The sequence below is a fragment of the Sminthopsis crassicaudata genome, chromosome 4, assembly GCF_048593235.1.
Source record: "Sminthopsis crassicaudata isolate SCR6 chromosome 4, ASM4859323v1, whole genome shotgun sequence".
Classification (NCBI taxonomy): domain Eukaryota; kingdom Metazoa; phylum Chordata; class Mammalia; order Dasyuromorphia; family Dasyuridae; genus Sminthopsis; species Sminthopsis crassicaudata.
The window spans coordinates 415,893,482-415,907,813 of record NC_133620.1 but is presented as its reverse complement, the minus strand read 5'-3'; positions in this window follow the sequence as shown (position 1 = coordinate 415,907,813).

Here is a 14,332-nt window from a genome sequence, read left to right as displayed (position 1 = left end):
TGACAGGAACAAATAACGATGAATGTTGGAGATGTAGGAAACTGGAACACTAATACATTGTTGGTGGAGTTGTGAAAGAATCCGGCCATTCTAGAGAGCAATCTGGAATTATGCCCAAAAAGTTATCAAACTGTGCATACCCTTTGACCCAGCCATACTACTACTGGGCTTATATCCCAAGGAAATACTAAAGAGGGGAAAAGGACCTGTATGTGCCAAAATGTTTGTGGCAGCCCTTTTCATAGTGGCTAGAAGCTGGAAGTTGAATGGATGTCCATCAATTGGAGAATGGTTGGGTAAATTATGGGATATAAATGTTATGGAATATTATTGTTCTGTAAGAAATGACCAGCAGGAGAAATACAGAGAGGCTTGGAGAGATTTACATCAACTGATGCTGAGTGAAATGAGCAGAACTAGGGGATATTTCTACACTTCAACAATGATACTGTATGAGGATGTATTTTGATGGAAGTGGATATCTTCAACATAGAGAAGAGCTAATCCAATTCCAAGTGATTAATGATGGACAGAATCAGCTACACCCAGAAAAGGAACACTGGGAAATGAGTGTAAACTGTGAGCACTGTTTTGTTTGTTTGTTTTTCTTCCCAGATTATTTTTACCTTCCGAATACAATTCTTCCTTTGCAACAACAACAACAACAAAATTTGGTTCTGCACATATATATTGTACCTAGGATATACTATAACATATTTAATATGTATGGGAATGCCTGCCATCTAGGGGAGGGGGTGGAGGGAAGGAGGGGAAAATTCGGAACAGAAGGGAGTACAAGGGATAATGTTGTTAAAAAAAAAAAAAAAAAAAGAAACTATGCATATGTACGGTCAAAAAAAAAGTTATAATTATAAAATTATAAAAAATTATAAATTATAAAAAAATAAAAAAATAATAAAATTTCTGTGTGAACATTTGCACTTTGAAATTGGCAAATGATACCACTTAGGACTTATTTTGTTGTCCCATAATTAAAGTGATTCAGAATATGTTAATAATTAAGAATAAATTTAAACATATCTTGCATCTTTTTATAAATATGATCTCATTTTCTCCTCCCAACAACTCTAGGAAGGAGATGCCATTATTAAACCCATTTTACAGACAAGGAGATTGAGGCTGATAGATATAAGGTGACTTGGATTGTCTTGCACTCTATCATGCCCCTGACCAAAGTGCTTTCCTTCTTGTTTTTTCTTGAAGTTCCTGAACTTCCTAAGTTCAAAATGGATATGGATTTGATATGATTATGGATGAAACTCCTTTTATTAGAAGTACACACTGTCTTTGCAACTTCTATTTATCTAAACGGGTTCAAGATCAGACTTAAACTCACGTCTTTCTGCCCTATTCCAAATTCCAGATTCCTGCTTCAAAGATGAATTATGTAACCTTAGATACTGACTCTTCTCAAAGAGGGGATAGGGACTGCATGTTTAATATAATAGGAATCATATATAAGAAAGATATTCATTTCTTACACTCAAAAGAAATGCCAAAGGAAATGGAATATGATTTTACACAAGTGCTAAAAACAGGACTCAACTGATCCAACCATTCTGGAGAGCAATCTAGAACTATGCCCAAAGGGCCATCATACTGTGCACAGGCTTTGATCCAGCAGTGTCTCTACTAGGTCTGTATCCCAAAAAGATTTTTTAAAAAGGTAAAGGACCCACGTGCAAAAATATTTGTACCGTCCCTTTTTGCAGTGGTAAGGAACTGAAAATTGAATGCATAGCCCCCAGTTGAGGAATGGCTGAATAAGTTAAGGTATATGAATGTTATGAACAATATAAGAATTTATCAGCAGGATGAATCATTCAGAAAGGCCTGGAGAGACTTACATGAACTGATGCTGAGTGAAATGAGCAGGACCAGGAGATCATTATATACTTCAACAACAATACTACATGATGATCAATTCTGATGGACGTGACCCTCTTCAACAATGAAATGAACCAAACCAGTTCACTATTTCAAAGTCCGCTTCTTTTTGTACAACAAAACAACTGTTTGGACATGCATATATATATATATTGTATTTAATTTATACTCTAACATATGTAACATGTATTGGTCAATCTGCCATCTGAGGGAGAGGGTGGGGGGAAGGAGGGGAAAAAATTGGAACAAAAGGTTTGGCAATTGTCAATGTTGTAAAATTACCCCATGCATATATCTGGTAAATAAAAAGCCATAAAAAAAAAAAAAAAAAAAAGAATTGCACATGGTTAAACATTGGATTTATTGCTGTTTAAGGGAGGGGGCAGAGGAAGGGAAGAAGAAAAATTTGGAACACAAGGTTTTGCAAGCATGAATGTTGAAAACTATCTTTGCATGTATTTTGAAAATAAAAAGCTATTATCAAAATAAAAAATTAGGATTCAATAACAATTTTTTTAAAAACTACTGTTGAAAACTTCTGGAAGTCTGATACTTTTTCTAAACTCTGAAGCAGTTTTCAGGACTACTCAAGTAAGCATTTTACATTTCACTTCATTTCTGCCCAGTCTACCTCAAAGTCTATCATCTTATGGAAAAATAGGACAGGAATTTGGGATCATCCTTTTATCAAATGGTAGTCTTCTCTTACACAAAATGATTGCCGTTCCTTGCCTGCAGACATCTCTATTCACTGTATCTTTGGACTTTATGAACTCCTGAGGTAGTTTCTAAATTTGGACATTATCCCTTTTCCCTTTGTGTGGGACAGGTCGGGTGCAAGACCCCCTTCCCATCCAATTAACTAATCAGAGACATCATCAGGTCAAAGAGAAGGCATTTTATTTAATCCCTGCAGGGAGAGGCCCAGACACACCTGGGAACCATCCCAAGTCTTGCCATGTGCACCTGGAACCTGACCAGCTTCCTTCTTGTTCAGGGTTTAAAAGCAAAAGACTGGAGCCTTCTCATTGGATAGACTAATAGGATGCAACTATCCTGTTTGCTGGCTATCCCACAGGTCATGTCACTTCCTGCAACTTCTGCATCTCCAAGTTCAAAGTTCATCCCTCCAGGGAGCAAGGTCTCATTCTGGGAACATGTGACTCAATACTGAGAAATACTTCATCCAATCAGTCCCATTCACCCTCACATTCAATTAGTTGCTAATTTTCATTAAGGCTACTTATACAATATTTCTTATATGTTTCTCTGCATTTCTACTCATAGTTGCCATACTGATGGTCTTTTCTCATTTTATTCCTTCCTGAGTTATCTACTTCATTTCATACTGCTGACTATACTCTCTTACTAGATATTCTCCTCTCTGAATTTTTCATTACATTAGTCTTCTGAAGGTCCTATTTGACAGTTCTTTTCCCATCTCCTTTGCAGGCTGGCTCACCACAACACACATATGTTAAATATAGATGATGCTCAAGGCTCTCTCCTAGGACTAGAGAGATTAACTCACTAACCAAAGTTGTAATGTTGTTCTCTAAACTGTAACCTGTATATGCTCTCTAAAGGTATGAAGTTTAATGTGTGAACCAATGAGTGAACTCCTTTAAAAGTATGAACTACTTTAAAGGTATGAACTAAGTACATTACCTTGTCTTAAGTTCTGGCCCATAGCATCTCTTTGTAAAATCAGATCAATCATACTGAACCATGCTAAATTAGATAATTATTGTCTCTATTATTCCAGTGACTTAGCACCTTGTAAGAATCCTAACACAAAGTCATACAGGTTAACAAGTACTAAGGGCTAAAACTACAAGAGCCCCTACCATTGAACTTCCATTTACACAAAAGCAGCCAATCATAACAATAGCACCACTTTTCAGCTGGGCTGTATTTTCTCAGGTTACATTGTCTTCCTAGGATGAACAATTCAGCTTGGCTTTCTCCTTACAGGATGTAATGTTTCTCCCTGGCTGCCTTGATTAGGTCATTTAAGTGGTTGTGCTGGTTCCTCATTAAGTTCAGCTGCTATACTAGGTAAGTGGTACTGCCTCTGGGCAAGATTTACAACACTTGCTGCTTTTGTATAGTGGCTAAGAGCAGGCCTAGGCAAGCCATTCTGCCAAAGGGTAACTATTACTGTCAGGATGGAAAGGGCAAGTTATTCAGGGCATGGTAACTACAGATGATTGATCTGCTGAGCTTCCTCAGTTTACTTTTTGATGAATAACTGCAGTCTTATCACTTTTATCTACTCGCATGGCATGATATGGTATGTACTCTATTGGTATGGCATGTAGAGTACTCTTTACTGCTAAATTTCTACAGAACTCTTTCAGCTAGGGCAATAAACCTTAATTTAGCATTGGCAGAAATTTTGCCCCTTTGGTTCCCTTAAAGCTTAAATTATAAAATAGTTTGTCATCTTCAGGAAGTAAATGGAAGTAGTTAAATTTTATTCTACACTCTTTCCTGACTCAAAAGCCCATACTCTCAAACAGCCACTTCATGTTCCCTAGAGTTCTCTACAGTCAGTTTCAGTTTACTTAGTTCCACATCCCATGTTCTTTTGGAAATCGTATAAATGATGATTTGAGACAAAGATAAGAATATTGTCTATGTCTAGGAGGCAAATTTATTACTTTGTTGGCCTCTTTATATATAATTGAGTTATTCTTTGGGATGGGAAATAAGAGCAGTAATGATAAGTAGGAGTGTATTTCCCACAGCAGTGGAAGAGTTTGAATTATAACTATCTAGAAACCCTGACAGTTCCTATCAAAAGCCTGACAAAGTGAGTAGATGATCCCACACTGTTTGGACATGTATACATATATTACATGTATTGTATTTACTTTATACTTTAACATATGTAACATGTATTGGTCAACCTGCCATCTGGGGAAAAGGGTGGGAGGAAGAAGGGGAAAAATTGGAACAAAAGGTTTGGCAATTGTCAATGCTGTAAAATTACCCATGCACATATCTGATAAATAAAAACTATAATTAATAAAAAAAGAAAAATAAATAAATACAACTCCATAATTTCTGCCTCTTTCACCATTCATACCTCCTTACATAAGCATCACCACTTTGGTTTGTTTTGTTCCAAAAAGAGTTGAAATATACTCCTTGATGAGTTTCATTTTCCCACCCCTACATAGTATAAGGAATGGAAGTTACTTTAATTTGAGTAATCTTCTGGCATTCTAGTATTTAACTATTCTCCTTTCTCCTTTACAAAAGGAATATTTAGGGTCTCCCCTACCAGTATGTAGTCACATGAGTGTTGACTAGCTTCTTAAAGAGTTTTAGGCTGATATTTTATCCAGCTTGAGTTTCGGCATTATTCTATATTGTATATATGTGTATTATTCTATAACCCTGAATAGACTGCACAATTCATTATATCTCTTTTTATCCCTTCCTGAATAAGTCAATTCACAATTACTTTCTCTCCAAAATTGGCATGGTCCAGTCTGGTTTAGACAATATTTGGCAAGAACTAGGATGGCCAGCTATATTTTTCTGCTGATGCCCAAAAGTCTGTCCCATCCCTGACCTCTGACTGGTTTCTGAAAATCCAGACTGACTCAGGGGTACAGGAACTGATGGGCAGCTTTCTGGTTTCAGAGCCTCCATAGATCCAGTAGCTATAAGTATTAATGACTACAGTCACCTCTTCTATTTGCTTCATAAATCTATTAGGAGATGGGACTACTGGGATGAGTGATGTCAAATAGAAATATACTAATTAAATTAAACAGAAGGACCATCATCATAATTGTTGTTGCTATTTCAAATAACAAAGACTAATATCAGAATAATATTCAGCCTCTTATTTATTAGTCCTTTACTCTGTTTTTAAAATACTTTCAAAACCTCATATGTTACTCTTGTCGATCAGTTCATCTCTTAAACACATGCAGAGTACAATAATATAATTATACTTAATCCAAAGATGCCTCATTCATTTCTAAGTTTTTACCTTCAATATTACCTTCAGGGGCTTAGAAGTGTCTTAAATTACCCAATCTCTTGTTGATTTTACTGGTCCTTTTACTCTAGTGTAATGAGTCCATCCCTTTTCAGCAGTTCAAATAGCTGTCTCCTATATGCATCTTATATTATTCTGGTTGTAATTTAGAGTTTTTCTGACTCAAACAGAATTCTACCACCAGGATGATAATAGTGAACAATAAATTCAAAAGGAGTTCGTACAAGCAAAATTTTTTCCCTTAAGGGAGAAAAGGGAAAAAATCATCCTTAGATTCAAAGTGGGAATACCTTTATCTTTTTTACCCCATATGTAAGGTAGTCTGAATAATATTTCACAGGGAGATAAATCAATATCCTTTCTAGGAGCCATTCTGATTTTAAGCAATGCTATACGTAAACACTTTGTCCATGGAAGCTTATTCTCAATTATAAAGTTAGTTATCTTTCTCCTTAGGGTTTGATTCATTCTTTCTACTCTTCCTGAAAAGGGAAAATGCGAGAGAATATAAAAAATGTCAGTTAATCCCTAGTCCCTGAGAAACTCCTTATAATATTTTTGAAGTGAAGTGGATTCCTCTGTCTATATTTTTCACCATCCCATAATGAGGAATGACTTGTTCCAAAATAATTTTGCTCACTCCTGAAGCTGTTGCAGTGCTCAGGGGGCAAGTTTCTACTCATCCAGTGAAATGATTTATTATTATTACTAAAATATATTTTTAAAAAGATATTTAGTCTTTACAATAAAATCCACCTGAATACTTGAAAGGTTGTCTATTTTATTATATATTATGTTAATGTTATATGTTATTACTAACAATATATTAATATACAACTTTATATGACAGATATATATGTATCTATATGTATGTGTGTGGGAAGGGAGAAGGGAATGAAATAGAGGGGAAGAGAAGGGAGTGAGACAGAAAGAAAAGGGAGAGAGGGGGAGTGAGACAGAGAGAAGGGGAAGAAGAGTGAGACAGAGAAGAGGGAGAGGTGGAGTGAGACAGAGAGAAAAGGGAGAGGGGAAGTGAGACAAAAAGAGGGGGGAGAGGGGGAGTGAGAGAAGGGAGAGAGGAGGAGGAAGACAGACAAAGGGGAGAGGGGGAGGGAGAGGGAGACAGAGAAGAGGGAGAGGAGGAATGAGACAGAGAGAGAAGGGGGAAGAGACACAGAGAGAGAGTTTTTTGGACCCAAGGAGAAGAACTAGAAACAGTAATGGAAGTTACAAAGAGGAAGATTTTGGCTCAATGTAAGGGGGGAAAAAAGAGTTGTTCCCATATGGGATGGACTTCTTCAGTGGAAGCTCTCTGATAAGATTTTCCAAAGGATAGATGATCACTTGTTAGAAATGTTATAGAGATTGTAGGATTTCTATGGAAATTTCTTCATTAGATGGTCTATGGATTTCCTTCTAATTCTGAAGTCCTGTCATTTATGCATTAAAGTATGACTGTAATCAAGTGAGAACTAAGGATCAAGTTTGGTTCTAGTTTTAGCTCTACCCCTGTGTATCCTCAGGCAATTTTTAAAAATAGTCACTTAGAGAGGAAATAATATTCAAATATTCCAATGGATTTGTGACTTCATTGGTTTTACCCCCTCCAGTGATGAAGCTTTCAATGCAATTATGCCTACTCATCCTGTGTGACTTTTGCCAATGTTTTCTCATAAGTTTGACATGGGGAAGAGAAGTCCACTAAACATGCTGGAGGTCTTCTTCAATTTCTCCTGATATCACAGGTAGAGCACTTGGGCTTTACATCTTTCAACTCTCACCCTTGTTATTGACCTACCCATCTTTTCTTCCTATTATATTTTTCCATGAAATGTTTGTTCATTTGTAAGGATAGGGATCTGTTGAGTCAATTATCTTGCCCACTGAAGTAACTGCTTAAAAGCAGGTAAGAGCATCTTTATCCAATTTTTCAATGGCATTGGATGAGGCATGAGAATTCCTTGAAAGGCATTGGATGAAATGGAGGAATTCTCCACTGAGGGCGTGTGTTTATGGGACTTTAGCATATCCTGTGGGTCATTATAAAACGACAATCTAGTTCGGAAGTCAAGGATTCAAATATCTGGCAACAAAGATGAAAGAACTGTTCTAGTCATGCCTCTGAGGAGAAATCATGTGGTAGAGAAAACAAGTTTTTTATCTTTTTTTTTGGTCCTCCTTTTGGTGAAAAAAAAAAGGGCCTTTTTACTTTGGAAGATCAGAGATTTTGGATTTATCAGCATCCTAAGTATGTTCATCCTTGAGAAAGCAATGACTGGCATCAGTACCTACACTGGGAACAGAGGATAAATTAGACACACTAAGGAAAGGCAGCTTCAAGGGTCCATAAGGAACCCAGAAGAAAGATACAAAATACCAAAAGAGAACTTCACAAAGTTCTCAAAAGCTCCTCAAAGAGAAAAGGATTTTCAGCAACCAGGAGCTATGGCTTACTTCTCTGTGAAATATAGTCCCTAATCCACTTTTCCTTTGGACTTTATACTTACTGGTAGGAATAATCTTAGGGATAATCTCAATGGTATCAGTCTCTGAGCCATAGAATTAGACACTTAAGTAGTAGATGCTCTGGGGGACTCAGCTGGCCTAAGCAAATAAGTTTTGAGATGATAGTAGCCCAAGAACTTGTGCTATGCTGCTTTGAAAATCCTCATTAACATGCATTCATTGGTTATTACTATATCCTACTCACATTCACCATACCCATTGCCCTTCAAAGGCCCATGTTTGTAATACCAGTATTCTAACAATATTATTATAAAGCTGTGTAACATGGAATATAATAGTCCAGAGAATTAGAAATAAAGATCACTGAGTGGTTGTTTCTAGATCTCTGGGATCATGAAAAGAGCTTTGTAATTTTCTAAAGACAATCCATACTGTTCTCACTTTTTCTGCTTATTTCTGGACCAAAATTATTCATTTAAACTCTCTCAGATATGTATAGCAATGGGCAAGCTATAAAGGTCTTAATTTGGACAATAGTAAATCTACTTGCTTTTTTCTGTGCAAATAGTAAGACAAACCTGCTTTAAGTAGTCATGAATCTAATTCAGGAAATTCTGTTATTTCTGGCCTTAACTCAAACTGAACAATGTCATTCACAAATAAGAACATGTGGAGGGCCTTGCCATCCATAGAGAATTCCTCAGCTTGAACTCTGAACTGGTAAGAACCATGGAGAAGACTCCATGACAGTAGTAAATATTTTTGGTGAATATACATCTCCCTGCTTTTTCCTTGCTTGATAGCTTGCTTGCTTGAGTCAAACCAAGTTATTACTTATATGTTTAAAGGAAGTAAGAATTATTTTGTGATATAGATATAGCTCCAATTGAAGGAGAGCTGTTAAGGTGACACATTCTATACCAAATCAAGATTTCTTTTACAATAATCAATAAACAAAAAGCACAATAGGAATTGCATATTTTCTAACATATTTCAGTCATATGATATACTGTGTGCAACGCTGCTTGAAAAAGCCTGATAGTTCTTTCATCAAATTCCCAAATGATTCCCACAACCTTTTTATATAAATAGATTTATTCTGTCTTTTTTAATTGACCCTATTGAACAAGAAACCCAGATTCCCATCAGTTAGAGAATAGTTGAATAGTTGTAGTATATGAATATTATGGAATATTATTGTTCTACAAGAAATGACCAGCAGGAAGATTTCAGAAAAGCCTGGAGAGACTTACATGAACTGATGTTAAGTGAAATGAATAGAATCAAAGAAACATTGTACACAGCAATAACAAAATTATACAACAATCAATTCTGACGGACATGGCTCTTTTCAACAATGAGATGATTCTGGCCAATTTCAATGGACTTGAGATGGAGAGAGTCAACTGCACCCAGAGAGAGGATTATTGGGACTGAATGTAGATCACAACATATTTTCACCTTTTTGTTATTGTTTACTTGAATTTTATTTTCTTTCATTTTTTTTTCCTTTTTGATCTGATTTTTCTTGTGCAGCATGATAATGGTGAAAATATATATAGAAGAATTGCACATGTTTAACATATTGGATTACTTGCTATCTCGAGGAGGGAGTGAGAGGAAGGAAGGGAGAAAAAATTTGGAAAGCTGTTTGCAAGGATGAATGTTGAAAACTATCTTTGCATATATTTTGAAAATAAAAAGCTATAATTTAAAAAATATAAATTGATCCTATTTATAATTTTTTTATTTTGTCCTGTAACTGCATAAGTCACGATTCTTTGTCTCTGAATTTAATCCAGAAATTTAGCTGGTCTGTAATGAGTTAAGTTTAGAAAACCAGTTTTCCTGTTAATCATTATTCTATTCTTAAATCAAGGAAAACTTGTTACCCTTGATTTTATGTGGGTAGACACCAGGCAGTCTTTATGCCATTAAGCCATCCTTCAGAGTTTCTTATTTGTTAACTAAAGAAGTCTGGTTTATTATCTTTGTCCTTGCAGATTCAGCTGGTCTCAAACAATGAACATTTAGTCCCAAGAGAGACATAGAATATTGTTGTGAATCCTAATTCTGAGTTTCCAACCAATCATATTTTATTCCATTTATGGTTTTAGACTTCCTATTTTCTGTACTCTCCAAAAGTACAAAAGAGAGCTCTCTCTCTCATTTGGCAACTTAACTTTGCTGGGGAAGCTGGGATCTTATTTTTGGTAAGTTTACATTTTGAGAATAAATTATTCATGTTTGGGACGTTTTACCTTAATCTGCATTAATTTTTTTTCTGTTAAGTAGAAGAGTATGCATAAAGATCAGTAGCTGATGATGTTCCTTCAATCTTTCAGTAATAATAATGCCAGGGAGGGTTTTTTGTGTGATTTTGATCTCTTTTCTTTTAGCTATTTTCTGAGTTGAGTTTTCAGTATTCTCACCATTGTGTCCTCTCCAACTCAAATCTTTTCTGCACAATACTTAGTCTTTTTTCTCTTCAATCCCACTTTTACATTCTCTGTAATCATGTCTGTTATTGTGATGTTTTATAATCAAAATGCCATGACTATTCTTGAAAGTGAAAAAAATTGTCATAAAAAGCCTTCCCCCCCCTCTTTCTTTTCTGTCTTCCCTTTGATATCCTTAAATATTCTCAGGATGACTTTGCTTAGTAGGGTTAGGATCTCTTATAACCTTCTTTTAACTAGTTTTATGTTTCATTAATTCTCATCATGTTATGAGGCAATATTGCTCATAATATTTACTCATTCTTCCATATAGGACTTTATGGACTCTTTGGGGCCCCTTATTATGATGATTTTTATCAATTAACTTTTGCATAAAATTATTATAGATTATCTAAGTTCTTTGTATAAAATAAAATTTCTTCACTTCTTCATCTGCTATTCTAGTGTATCTCTGCTAAGAAAGACCTAAATGGGATCATGGAGTTAAACCTGACTGAAATAATTCAACAACAAATTCTTGTTCCAATCAATATTGGAAGATTGGATAGAACAATGCAATTTACTTATGCTGATGATATCCTTTTCAGAGGAAGTCCTATATCCTCTTCTATACTTCACTGTCCTAGAAGCCTTCATTCTTTGAGTTGTAGATTTTTCCTTTTTTTCTCAAAAGCCATCCTTTTGTCTCAGACATATGGAGCTCTAAGACATCACCATCTACTTTGATTTTTCCTAGTCAATTTTGAAGCTTGAACTCAAAGTTGGCTACAGCAGATATTGCTCTCTGGCTATTAACTCAAATTTTGTACTTGATAGAATGTTAGAAGATTAAAGGATGTCACATAGAGGAGGAATGGAGAAAGAAAGAACATTGAATATTTGGAAAGAAGAAATTGAGACTGATAGTGTAAAGTCATCTTGAATTCTCTGAAGAAGGAGCTACTAATCCTCCAAGGAAAACAGTATCTCACATTTGTATCATATTTTAATGTTTGCAAATCACTTTATAAATATAATTCCTTACACAAGGTTTTGCCAGAGTGAATGTTGAAAACCATCTTTGCGTGAATTTTGGGAAAAAAGCTATTTTTTTAAAAAAAGCAAATATAATTCATTTTGATCTTCACAATAACCTTGTGAGTGGTACTATTATCACCCCTATTTTACAGTTGGGGAAACTAAGGCAAAGAGAGGTTACATGACTTGCCTGGGATTATACAGCTGTCTGAATAGGATTACAAGAGTCTGAGATAGGATTCAAATTCAGGTTTTTCTGACTCTAGATCATTTGGTCCATTCATCATGCTAACTGGTTCATTATACATCCATATACACTGTCAAGTAAAGTCACCCAGTAAAATTTAGAGGAAGAATAGAGTAGTAGACATAAAAGATCATAGATTTAGAGTCAGAAAGGAGTTTATTTAAGCCAGCATTCTCATTTTCTAGATGAGGAAATTAAAGTTCAGAAAAGTTAAGTGCTGACCACTCAGATAAATAGTTAGGGGTGAGAGAGGAAGATGGTTCTTGAATCCAGGTAGCCCAAATCCAGGACCCATGATTTTTCTGCTATACTGGTGCCTCCTGGTAGTTAGTGATACTCAGTGAGGGAAACTAAAGAAATTATTTGTCAAAATGATTTTTTTAATAGAGAAGCTTAAATTGGTGACCATTATTTGCTTATAGTAATTCATATGGCTGCCAATATCACTACAAAGAAGGAACATGGAAAGCAGAATTAGGAAGCCTTTAGCAAGAAACTTTCATCAAGAAAGAGGAAAGAAAATTTGGGAAGTGAACAACCAGTTAAAAGAATGGTGTTAGGACTTACTTACATGGGCTACAATTTTAAAAGAGGAATGAGAAGATCTTGGCCAAGAGTCAAATATAAGGACTTTTTTTGTTGTTGTTCATTGATGTCTTACTCTTCATTACCCTGTTTGTAGTTTTCTTGGCAAAGATAACGGGAGTGAGGAACTGAGACAAACAGGGTTAAAGATGAATCTCCCAACTCTAGACCAGCACTCTTATCAATATCACCTAACTGCCCCTATACAGAGGCAATTAGATATTTTTTTGCTTGAAATCTTGAAAATCTAAGCAAAAGAATTTTCAAAAGGAAGGGGGAGGGAAATATTTATGAACCAAGCTAGATACCCAAGTGAGCAGATACAATATAGGAACATTAACAGTAGACATCCTAGAGTTCACGTAAGACCAAATCTAAGGAGTTAATAAAATCCATGGCCTTTGCTGTATATATACAAGTACACAAAATGAGTAAGAAGCAAGATTGTAAAGTAAGGAAGAAAATTTCATTTCTTACAACCTACTGAAATTTGGTGAAATGAGATCTATGACTATTATTTTTTTTTTCTTTTACCAGCTCTCTTTCCTTAGATTCCTTTATCACTCCTTTTTATCTATAGTTAGCTATTGTTGGACTGATCCAGCTTCTAAGACAGCTATGCTTACCATAACAATAGTTGAGGTTCCCTTCAGTACTTGAGAAAGTCCAATATGGTTCAGATACATCATACCTTTCAATTCAATAGCCATGTAATCACCTTCAGTAGAAACTTTTGTAACCCTTTTTGTGTACCTAGAAACTTTTTCCATTCTCCTTTACATAAAGGCCCTCAATATTCTCTGCATACTCAGATTGAGTATTTAACACCCTTAAGTATTTATGCTCTGTAACAGACAGATTTTTTATTTTTAACATAATATATTAAATGAAGGCTCTCTAACAATGTTTTTCACTGTTATATCTCTTACACTTTCCCCTCATGATACATCTTGTTAACATATATTAACCTTTGTAAAATAATTCAACCATTATGGAGAACAATTTGGAACTATATCCAAAGGGCTATAAAATTGTGCATACTCTTTGATCCAGCAGTTTCACTACTGGCTCTGTACCCTAAAAAGATCATAAAAGAGAGAAAAGGAGCCACATACAAAAAGGTTTTTACATGTATTCAGAAAAATAAAATACTATTAAAAAAATTCAAAACACATATTATTCAAGATTCAAAGTTCACTTTTCCTTCTAGTGACAGAATCTTTTTCAAAATAATATTTTATTTTTCCCCAATTACATTTTTAAAAACTTAATATTTCTTTTGTTTTTTTCTAAATTTTGAATTCCAAATTATCTCCCTCTCTTATCCTCCCCTAAGAGGGTAAACAATCTGATAAACGATGTGCAAACATATGAAACATTTCCATATTAATAATTTTTTAGAAAAAAAAACAAGAAAAAAAGAAAGAAAAATGGAGAAAAGGAAGGATGGAAAGAGAGAAGGAAAAAAATTTAAATGTTATATTGTCTGTAGTCAGACTCCACTTCTTTCTCTGGAGATAGATATCATTTTTCATTATAAATCCTTTGAAATTGGGTGACAGTATCTGTTAAGAATAATAACAATTTATTAGATCCACTCAAGATACCTGTCCTAAAGCCTGCCAAGAACTT